This window comes from Cibotium barometz, chromosome 36 (assembly GCF_041138505.1).
Source record: "Cibotium barometz isolate CiBa-2024 chromosome 36, ASM4113850v1, whole genome shotgun sequence".
Classification (NCBI taxonomy): Eukaryota; Viridiplantae; Streptophyta; class Polypodiopsida; order Cyatheales; family Cibotiaceae; genus Cibotium; species Cibotium barometz.
This window is the reverse complement of record NC_141081.1, coordinates 50462395-50473432: the sequence shown is the minus strand read 5'-3', so window position 1 is coordinate 50473432 and position 11038 is coordinate 50462395. Positions and strand designations below refer to the sequence as shown.

General features: G+C 41.1%; 1 pseudogene; it reads right to left on the bottom strand.

The window, feature by feature from the left end:
- Positions 1 to 2446: 2446 nt before the first annotated feature.
- On the bottom strand, positions 2447 to 10820 carry LOC147618022 (small ribosomal subunit protein eS10z-like; annotated as a pseudogene).
- Positions 10821 to 11038: the final 218 nt, after the last annotated feature.

Genomic DNA, 11038 nt, shown 5'->3' with positions numbered 1-11038 from the left:
TTCCGGTACGGTGGATGAGGGGCCAAGGAAGCGGCCTATGCGTGAAGCGCTAGGTCACCTGCGAAGGATCCTAGAGGGTGCTGACCATACGGTGCTCGGGCTCTGGGTCGCCTAGGATACCCACGCGTGCGTCGAGGAAGATATTGGAACAGAGTTGGAGTTGTTTTCTGAAATCGGGCATGGATCTGGTTGATTGACCTTGCTGGTCTTCAATGGATGAGTCCATGGCCCTTTATATGGATCTGTTGGTTGATCTTGCTGATCTTCAACGAGAGTCCATCTTGATAAGTGATTATATTGCCGAGTATTAAGGGCTAGGAACTATCGAAACGGCCCCTGAGCATTCTAGTTGCCAATGATGCCATAGATACTCTGATGAAGGAATGATGGGAAATTAAGAATCAATTGGATAAATTGGAAGATTGTGATCAGTGATACTATGGTTTTACTAAAGGATTGTTTTAAACTGGTTGAATCTAGTTGAAAAAGGCAATTTCATATTGGGTGTGTGAGTGGTGTGACTAGTTTTATTTTGCATGAACATCCGGCTAGGGGGCCTTGGAACTCTTTTCCTTGGTACCCGGGACAAAACCTAACCAAATTCTTAATTGGATCCCATCACTACAGTGGTTGGGCGGTTGGCTAACCCATGGGATTGGATGGGGTTAGGCTGGACTGATGGATCCATAAATCGAGACTCAAACTTTTGTTTTTACGATAGATAAAATAAATCCCGGATAGTAATTGTTCTATGGATAGGAATCAACGGCTGTGGCTCTTGAATGGGGAAAAAAGCGTTGATCCTAATGATCCAAGTGCAAGTTTCTCCCTTGATCTGACCAAGTATCTTATAGATGTAATTGGATCAGCTCGATCAGAAATGATCTTGACTACGTTAGAGTAAAAAGTTATCCTGGTAGAATCGCCCGTGCTTTCCGGTAAAGGAAGTTTTTCCGAGTTCGGTTTTGGAACAACCGACGGATTAGTCTCTTGTCCGGATATCCGTGGGCGAGGCTCCGAATGTGGGACCCCTGTCCCGCACGAGAAGTGCTACTTCCGCCTGCCAGTACCCCGAATCCGTTGCTCGGTGGGAACAGGGATCTTACAACTCACATCGTGAAATCAAAGCTCTCCTACCTTATTTACCTTGATACAACTACTTCTCCTAAGCCACCAGTCCTTTGTGCTCCTCTGCATCACATCCCAACCACATAGCTCTCCGCCCTTCCGAACTTACCTTGATACGACGAAAACTCCTCTCCCAAGCCACCATCGTCTTTCTGCTCCTCTGTACTCTACATCACACCGCAAAGATACACACGCAAGCTCCTCTTTCCAGATCCGTCTCCTTCCCCTTCTACTATAAGCAACTCACCTTGATACAACTACCACTATTCTCCTAAGCCATCGCCTTTGTGCTCCTCTGCATTGTGCCTTGATACGCATACCACTCTTCTCCTAAACCACCATCGCCTTCGTGCTCCTCTGTATCAGACCCCAATGACACATACACAAGATCCTCTTTCCAGATCCATCTCCTTCCCCTTCTCATACACACACTCTAAGCCACTCATACACACACATGCAAAGACAATGCACCCTCTCTCCCCACCCCCACTTTCTCTACCCAAAATACACTCCCATGCCAGATGAAAACAAGCAAAAGAAAATTGGTTGCTCGAGAAGAAAGCCAAAGTAAGAATAAAAACATAAGATTGGTCGTACAAGAGCATAGGAAAAAGTTGTATATGCATAACCTCAATAGTGAGGTGGAAACCTCACAAAGGATGCTATTTAATCTCTCTAGAATCAGTCTAATCTCATCAATTGTACTTTTGAAATCTACTCGTCAAGATCTTCCCCACATATATATTCCATACTATTGTTCTCTCTCTGTTTTTGAGGTTTGTTTTACCAAAAAATTACCAATCACAGATATATATAACTTCTCATATAACCAACAGCAGTAAAAGCAACTTAAAAGAAACAGATATGATATGATGATAAGACTTCTACACGTGTGAATGTGCACACCACACTAACCTATTAGAGCGCCCTACTATAACTGAACTCCCCCCCCCCAAAACATAAAAACAAAATTCTTTACCATAGGCGCTAACTTCCATTGAGTAAACAGCTCTACTTCAACAACCAAAACCTTCATCCGCAGAGACAAGCACGAAAACCTTCATCTTGCTCTTCTCTGCAGAGACGAGCTCCCAAAATTCCTGGACACAAATGCTTACTTCCCAAAATATTAACTCCAAAATTACTAGCCACTAAGTGCAATTGTACAATGCCATTATGTTGAAAGAGCAAAATTGATTACTCTTTAATAACAAAACCAAAACACTGTGTTGCTTACTCATCATTGAAAATAATAGCCGACTCTTACGCTAAGCTCTACAACAATGATACTAGCATGATACATAATTTTACTTCCATTTCACTCCGTAAGAGTAGAAGGTGCTGCACCAAATCCTCCTCCTCCACGTCCAAAACTTGGTCGTCCACCAGGACCACCCTGGAAAACACAAAAAGCACGTGGAATGAGTGCACTTCTTTGCATGAAAAACACTGCGAAACAAAAACAAAATGTCGTAGCAACCACCCTTACACAACGGAGAGAGACGATCAACCAAAAGTGAGAAAGAAATGAATGCAATCACACACGCACGCACGCGCGTGCGGTAAGACGATTATGAAGGAAAGAACGCCAAACAAGGAACCAACAACTGAACCAAACAAGGCATGTGCAATACTTATACCCTGAATGAAGGTTGGAACCCCTTGGGTGCTCCCCCCTTGTCTCACCAAATCCACCTGGACCGCATGGAGGTCACTGCGATACCCATCCCGGTCTCCATACCTTGGCCTGTCACCACCTTCACGGGGAGGCCCTCTGCCCAGAACACAAGAGTTCAAGATGTGCTGGAGAGAGAGAGAGAGAGTGTGTGTGTGTATGTGAGAGAGAGAGAGAGAGAGAGAGAGAGAGAGAGAGAGAAAGAGAGAGAGAGAGAGAGAGTAACATCAAAACCCAAAGATTGGTGAAAGAAAATTAGCACAATGATATATTCAAGTGAATAAAACAAGTAAAAACCTAGTCACACACCTTGGTCGATCACCCGGAGGTCCACCCATAGGCTTGCCTGGGGGCCTGGCAGACTTCTTCAGAGTAGCAGGAACGATTTCTAAAGGCAGGTTGAGGTAGGTTTGAAGGTACTCAATGCCATCATTAGTCAAGTACCAGTAATAGTGCATCCACACAAAATTCTCTTTCACATACTCCTTGGACTTGAAGCTCTGCATAAGCTTTATAACTTGCAAGTTCGGAACATCAATGTCAGGATGCTTGGGCAGATTGAAGTCCTTCTTCGCATAGAGTACCCCCTCTGGACACGCATGCGATTAGAGAGTTGGGTACATCACAAAACCAAATGTATTCTTGAAAAGACCAAAAACTCAATACGACAATATTTGTACCTTTGAAAAGGTACTTGTAGACTTCCACCCGATTTTTCTTGGAGATCGACTGTCGTGCAACAAGCAGATAGTGCGTAAGTCTACCATGTTCATACAACTTGAAAGCAACTCAAGCTCCAGTTCATCACATACCTTAACATTTTGATTCATCAAATTGTCTACGTAGCCCAAAAAAACCAAGACTGTACATGTTATCCGGCATGAGAAAATGCCCAAAACTTCTTATGTAATATGAATGACAGGCTCTAAATCTAACCGAACATAATTCACCACTCAGACACAAAACAAAACGGCAAACCTAAAAAGGAAATGACACAGGCTTCTATATTTACAAGACTAATTGCTTCATACAAGAAAACTACAATATGAAATATAAGATCATCCATGACATGGACAAGGTACTCCCATCATCACTTCCCGAGATCAAGAGCAAATTAAGTCAAGAAATAGGACACACAAGATGTACTTTGCATGTCCCTTTCGACACAAGCCATCCCTATACAGAACTATTACACATGATACGATCGGGTTGTAGAGTGGCAAAGGTTGGCCTTGTGCTAGTCTGTTTTGTCCTGCCTTACAATAGTTAAGAGCATGTCTATTTGCAGCCTGCCAGCAGGTGCCTACCAACGTATCCACCAGCCATAAAATAGAGTAGTAAAAGGCTCTTACAAAAGTGGTCTCCCGCGTTCTGGTAAACCTCAATAATTAAGTGGTAGATAGGTTATTATTCTTGCAAGGTTGTCAAGCAAGTAGTTTGCTTTTGTTTAAGATGTAGCTTTTTTATTCTTGAACAGCTCCACACATAGTGACAATCACAACATGAACCCCTAGCCATGCTGGGCAAGGATGTCCTGATCAAAGTTATTTGACTATCCAAAATGGTGGTATTCAAGAACAAAGCCACAGACAACTAATCGCATTGATGTAACAACCTGTCTCTAACAGCTAAAAACAATCTAAACATTGGTCCACCTCTAGAGGATGCATGCACAACACGATGTCAATCTTTGAAAACAATATGGATAAGAATGCCATGTGAGTATAGTTTGTATTATATTTCACATAGAGTTACTGATTACTTATGTTCTGTCCAAAATCGAAAGGTTAACTTCCATAGGCCTATCACACATACGAGCCGACATCACAATCACGTTATTATAATTCTGATGTGCCACAAGCTGTGGTGGCCATGGAAGGCCTGTATGCACTCAAACCCATCACACAAGCGATCATGTACTATGACCATGTTAGTTGGACATCATATGATAAGCCACATGCGCTCCAGTATGCACTCAAACCCATCACATAAGCGATCATGTACTATGAGCATGTTAGTTGGACATCATACACGGATAAGCTGTATGCACTCCAGTAGACAACATTCCTCAAGAGTATGCTTTCAGCTTGTCGCAGTGGAAAACACATGTGAAAGCATAATCTATCATTTCATGCTCTGAGCCTCAGACAAGCTCATCACCAAAAGACCCCATATTTGAAAGCTTGAAGCTCCAGTACTACAAAATGGTTTTTAGAAACCTCCAAACACTCGTAGGTGCAATTGTTTTGCCCAGTTCAACCATTAAGGTTGAATTTCACTCCTACGACATTGTTTTGTTGGCCTTTCAGATTTAACATTGTGTAGTCACACGAATGAGATTGCCGCAAGGAGTCTAACAAACATGCGTACATGCACACACAATAGCTATTATTATTGAAAAGGTAAAACACTTGTCATACACCATTTCAGTGTGAATGTTAATATCATCACACATTAGGAAAAATGGAAGCTCATTTTGGGGCCCTGTAAGAAATTCACTATTTTCTCTTTTCTCTCTCTACAAAAGCAAGAAAATAAGGATACTTGCGTGAGAAATGTCAGTGTGAAAAGGAATAAATATATTCTTTCACATGCTTTACATTCAATGTTCATATAAGAGCAACACTTTTCAGTGCAGAATTTGGTGATTCTGACACCGCAGACGCGTCTGGAACGGCCCAATACCACAAAAACGGCACTGGAAATGCTAGAATCGGACATCCGGAGGCCCGAAAACGGCCAAAAAAGGTCGCAAAAGTGGATTTGCTGAAAAACGCGATTTGGTACCTTCTTCCCGACCGGAGGCCCAGAAACGGCCAAAAAAGGCCCCAAAAGTGGATTTGATGAAAAACGCGATTTGGTACCTTCTTCCCGGGAAGGAAGAAGGTACCAAATCGTGTTTTTCATCAAATCCACTTTTGGGGCCTTTTTTGGCCGTTTTCGGGCCTCTAGATGTCCGATTCCAACGTTTCCAGTGCCATTTTTTGGGGTTTTGGGCCGTTTCAGACGCGTCTACGGTGTCAGAATCACCAAATTCTGCACAGAAAATAATTTTTTTAAAGATTGAAATTGGATCACCTTATTAATGTGACACGCTTCTACGAACATACAGTACTATTTCTTTTTCTTATTTTCATCTTCTTTTGTTGAATTTTCAACGTAACGTTGGCCCACCCCTAATTGGTTGAGAGCCTATTTTCTCTCTCTTCTAAAAGGCCCCGAAATGAGCTCCCTTTTTTCCTAATGGGTGGGCAGCTCCAGAAACCCTAGACTAGGGCTACAAATCATGAAAACAAGTCCAAAACCTCAGCAAACTACTCTCTCTCTCTCTCTCTCTCTCTCTCACACACACACACACACACACACACACACACACACACTCACACACACACAAATCCTTCTTACGCACACAAAAACACAAACACAATTGACCCAGTTTCTCCCTCTTACACACACCTGAAACGCAAGAGAGTTAGAGCGAAAGAAAACATACCATGGTGGCGAGGTGGAGATGGTGCCTGCTGCAAATCCCTCCTCCTCGCTCTGCTACAACCAATCCTCTTACTTCATTTAGGTTTACAGCCTGAGTAGACATGTACGTATTTACTAAACACTCATGTATTATGTATGTTATAACAAAATGTGTATGTGTCAATATAAAAATACTCATGTATGTATGCTATAACAAAATGTGTATGTGTCAATATAAAAATAAATATATGTGTGTTTGTGTGTGTGTGTGCACACGCACGTTATTTACTAAACACTCGTGTATGTCTATATACATGCATGTCAATGCTAAAACACATGTACACAAATTGTATGTATCAATGTCAATGTGTGTGTGTGTGCGTGCGTGTGTGTGTGTGTGTGTGTGTGTGTGCACCTTCATAAGGTTTTAAAAAAATTCAACTTACTAATTAGAAGATGAGAGAGAGAACATAGCAACTAACGAAGAGAGGGGAACTCAAACAAAAAATATCAAAAGAAGAAACACTAAAGCATTTAACTAAAATTATTCTAAAAAAACAAAGAATTTTGCATTATCTTAATTCCTAAATTAAATGCCAAACTACAAATTAAAGCACTCCAAAAACAAAGCATTGAATGATGAATTATAAGCCTGCATCTTCAAAACCCAACATAGTACAGCCTTAACTTCACTACTTGTCCAAACATGAAGTAATACCTTATCGTGCATAGCCTAGACAAAACATGAAGTAATACCTTATCATGCATAGCCTAGACAAAAGCTACTACATACTTGCCTCATCAGTGCCCAAGAGTAGGTGCAAGTTTTTGGAAAGCAGTAACTACCCTCATGAAATCAGAAAGGGGGACCAAAAGTAGACTCAAATGCCGAAGACTTTCTTAGGGAGAAGGGAGCAAAGAGCACAGGAAACCAAGGGGCAATAACCTAAGAGAAAGGATGTTGGTAAGCAGATGCATAAAGATAAGGGGAAGGGAAAGGAGTAAACCATAGCAGACAAAAATTATGCCTCTATTAATGTTAGCAATGGGGCAAGAGCCTTAATGGTGGGACCACTCCCACAAAACAAAAAAAATCAAAAAGCACCATTGAAGGCCAATAGGAAATTAAATATCAAGAGGGAAGCAAGAAGCAGAGGTAAACAATTCAGTGCATTGCTCAATGTTGGTTTGCTAGAAAGTGTGGGACTTGATGTGGCTAAGGTAGACTATGCGGCGCAGGTTGAATGTGGATAGAGTGGTTGGAAAATCCGTTGACAGTCGGCAATTAGAGCTTTGTTTTCACCTTATTAGCTGGTAAGAGAAAATTAGAAGTGATTTGTAAGATTGGAACGGCTGTAGTACGCCGTGTTTTACCCTCAAGTGATGTATCTTTTTATTGATACCAATAAAACATCTTTTTGCATTTTTTTATAAAAGTTTATGGAAAGCTAGTCCCAAATTGGAACTTTCTTTATGTGACCAACAATTTTATTTTTCTATTACACTCCAAAGGTGAAGGGCAAACTCGGTCATGATAAAGGCTAGCACTTTAAAAAACAATGTAGAATAGCTCTAAGATTGAACAACAAGAAAATTACAATTAAGTAAGGCATTCAACTAAAAGATAATTCGGCTTTTGAGCTCCCCTCTTTTACTACTTATCACTTTAAACATTCAAAGAGAAGAGATGCCAAAATCTTGGGCCTTCGACGCTAGCATGTAGCTTGCTTTTGTAGAAAATTTCATGGAGAAAGTTTCAAGTGCACTTCACTAAAGTTCTCAAGGATAACAAAAACTATTATTGAAGGAAGGGGGTATATCACAAAGACCTAGTAGCTCGTCATGTGAGTCAAAATGAGCATCACTAGGAGAGGTGCAACTAGGCGCTCAAAGGTAGTGACATTTTTAGCCTATGTGGATGTAGTTCCAAGCACCTACAATGGTATGGCCTGCTCACTAATATATTATCAGATAGAGATAAGAGGTTTGATAATTGAAAAAAACGAGAGGGAAATCTTCAAACATTGAATATTTTTTTAGTATGAGTATGACAGAACATTTGCAAACTCATGGTCAACCAAAATGTTAACCTGATTCTAAAGGATATGCTTCATGCATATGCGAGTTTTTTTTTTAAGAAATCCAATTGGGGGGAGTACTTGCCACATTTGGGGCTTGTATCTTGGCTATTGACGTGCTTTATATCTAGCCAATTGACAAATAGGCTTCTTCTTTTACACATAAGGTAGTGTTAAGTTGATAGTTGTGGTTGATTACAATATCAACCATGAAGCAAATTGTCAATGTGAGAAAAGAAATTTGGTTCTTTACAACTACCTTTATTGTTTGATCTAGGCGTAGGGTTTCAACAATGAACACCTCACACAAAAGGAAGAAGAAGCTTGAGAGAACACAACAAGAAGATAATGTATTGTAATAAGTGTACCAAGAAGTGATAACCCTAGACTAGTACATACTAGCTATATGTACATGCTTGGGTAAAAAAACCTCCTAACGAGGGAAAAAGTGCCTTGACAGTCCTAAGTGTGTTCACACTTCACTATCATAAGTGTATGGCAACAAATCCCCCTTGAGAGTGATGATGTAAATGACGAGAGCTGACACCAAATGTATAGGGTAGGTGCCAACTCAAGGAGGACATTCAATCCACAAAGGGGAGTAAGCCTAAAGCTTTGTGAAAAGCTTGAAAGCTCCCATGACATAGAGCCTTTATGAAAAGATCCCCAATGTTGTTCTACATTGGCACATAAGCCATGCCGATCTCTCCTGTTGAGAGTCTCTCCCTAACAGCATAATGATAGTGCACATCAATGTGCTTTGTGCGAGCCTGAAAAGCTGGGTTTCTCAAAACTGTCAATGCGCTCTAATTGTCAATGAAGATGATAGTGGACGAGGATTGTCCAACACCCAAATTAGTCCATAAGGTGTATGAGCCAAAGACACTCAACGGTAGTTGTGAATGTTACCTTATACTCAACTTCGCAACAACGAAATGTGGCCATAATGGGTTGCTTCTTGCTGAATCATGAGAATTAAGATACATGAATGACCAAGACAAAAAGCAAAATCTACTAGTAGACACGCATGTGTCCTAACAACCAGCCAAGTCAGAATCTGTAAAAGCATGCAATCCTGGCTCCTTTGATGATCCCCCCTTGGGAAAAACAAGCCAAGGTGTTTTGTGCCCTCAACAAGATTTGCTTAATAGCCTATCAATGCATTGTATTTAGGCTATGCATAAATCTAATCAACTACAAAAACTGAATGTCAAGCCGACTATTATACACATTAAAAAGACTATTATACACATTAAAAAGATATCCATCAGCCTACTGATAGAGACTAGCATCAAAAGGGTCCCCAATATCATGAAGACTCTCCATATTGAAATGCTTGAGTATTCTAGATACATACTCAGTTTGAGACAAGTAAAGCATCCTTTTATCCCTATCTCACATGATACTCATGCCGAGAATATGACTGGCTTCTCCCAAATCCTTCATGTCAAAGTTCTCATGCAACTTTGTTTGTAAAGCATCTACTTCATAGGTGTTCTTCCTAGCTATGAGCATATCATCCACATAAAGAATCAAGATCAAAAGACTACCATCGACGGCCTTCTTCGTATAGAGTCAATGATCCACCTCACTCCTTCTATAACCTTGAGACTTCATGAATGCATCAAACTTTTGATACCATTCCCTTGGCGCTTGCTTCAAACCATAAAGACTCTTCTTGATCTTACACACCAAGTTCTCTTTGCCATTCACAACAAAAACCCTATGGCTGCTGCATATAAATGTCCTCATGAAGATCACCATGCAAGAACACTGTCTTGACATCCATTTGGACAAGTTCCATGACCTCTCTGGCAACCAAAGCAAGAACACACCAAAGAGTGGTCATCTTGACTACTACAGGAGAGAAAATCTCATCAAAGTCAACACCCTTCTCTTGCTTGAACCCTTTGACAACTAGTCTAGCCTTGTACGTAGGCCTTCCATCACTCGGTGTGTGACCTTCAACTTATAGACCCATGTGCACGGCAAAGCATGTTTTCCTTTTGGCAAAGGTACCAAGTCCCAAGTTGCATTCTTATGTAAAGAATCCATCTTTGAATGCATAGACTTCTCCCACTTAAGCTTGTCATCACGTAACATGCTTCTTTATAACACGAAGGCTCACCACAATCTGTCAGCATGACATAATCCGATGATGGAACATATCTATCTGGAGGATGTGTCACCCTTGTAGACCTCCTCAACGCTGGCTCAACAATGCCACCATTTTGTTCCACTCCATCATGATTCACAAGGGGAAGATTCTCAGCTTGCATACCTTGTGCTTGGTGCCCATCATTCGGTGCATTTGGCACTCTATTATGCACAAGTCCATCTTCTTGAATCACCACTCTACATATCTCAACAGTAGGTATAGGCTTCTTGCGCATCTTCTCTTCGTTGAACACAACATCATGGCTGTGTACAATCTTTCTGGCTTTCAGATCCCACAAAAGATATCCCATTTCGCCAGATTTGCCATATCCAAGGAATATGCACTTCCTTGACTTCGGGTCAAGCTTATTCCCCATCTCTTTAGGGACATGGCAATATGCTTCACAGCCAAAAACACGAAGATGCCCATAAGACAGAGTTTTCCCAGACCATAGCTCCTTTGGAACCTTCTCATCTAAAGCCTTATTAGGTGACCGATTTTAATAAGATGAACAGCTGTATTGACAGC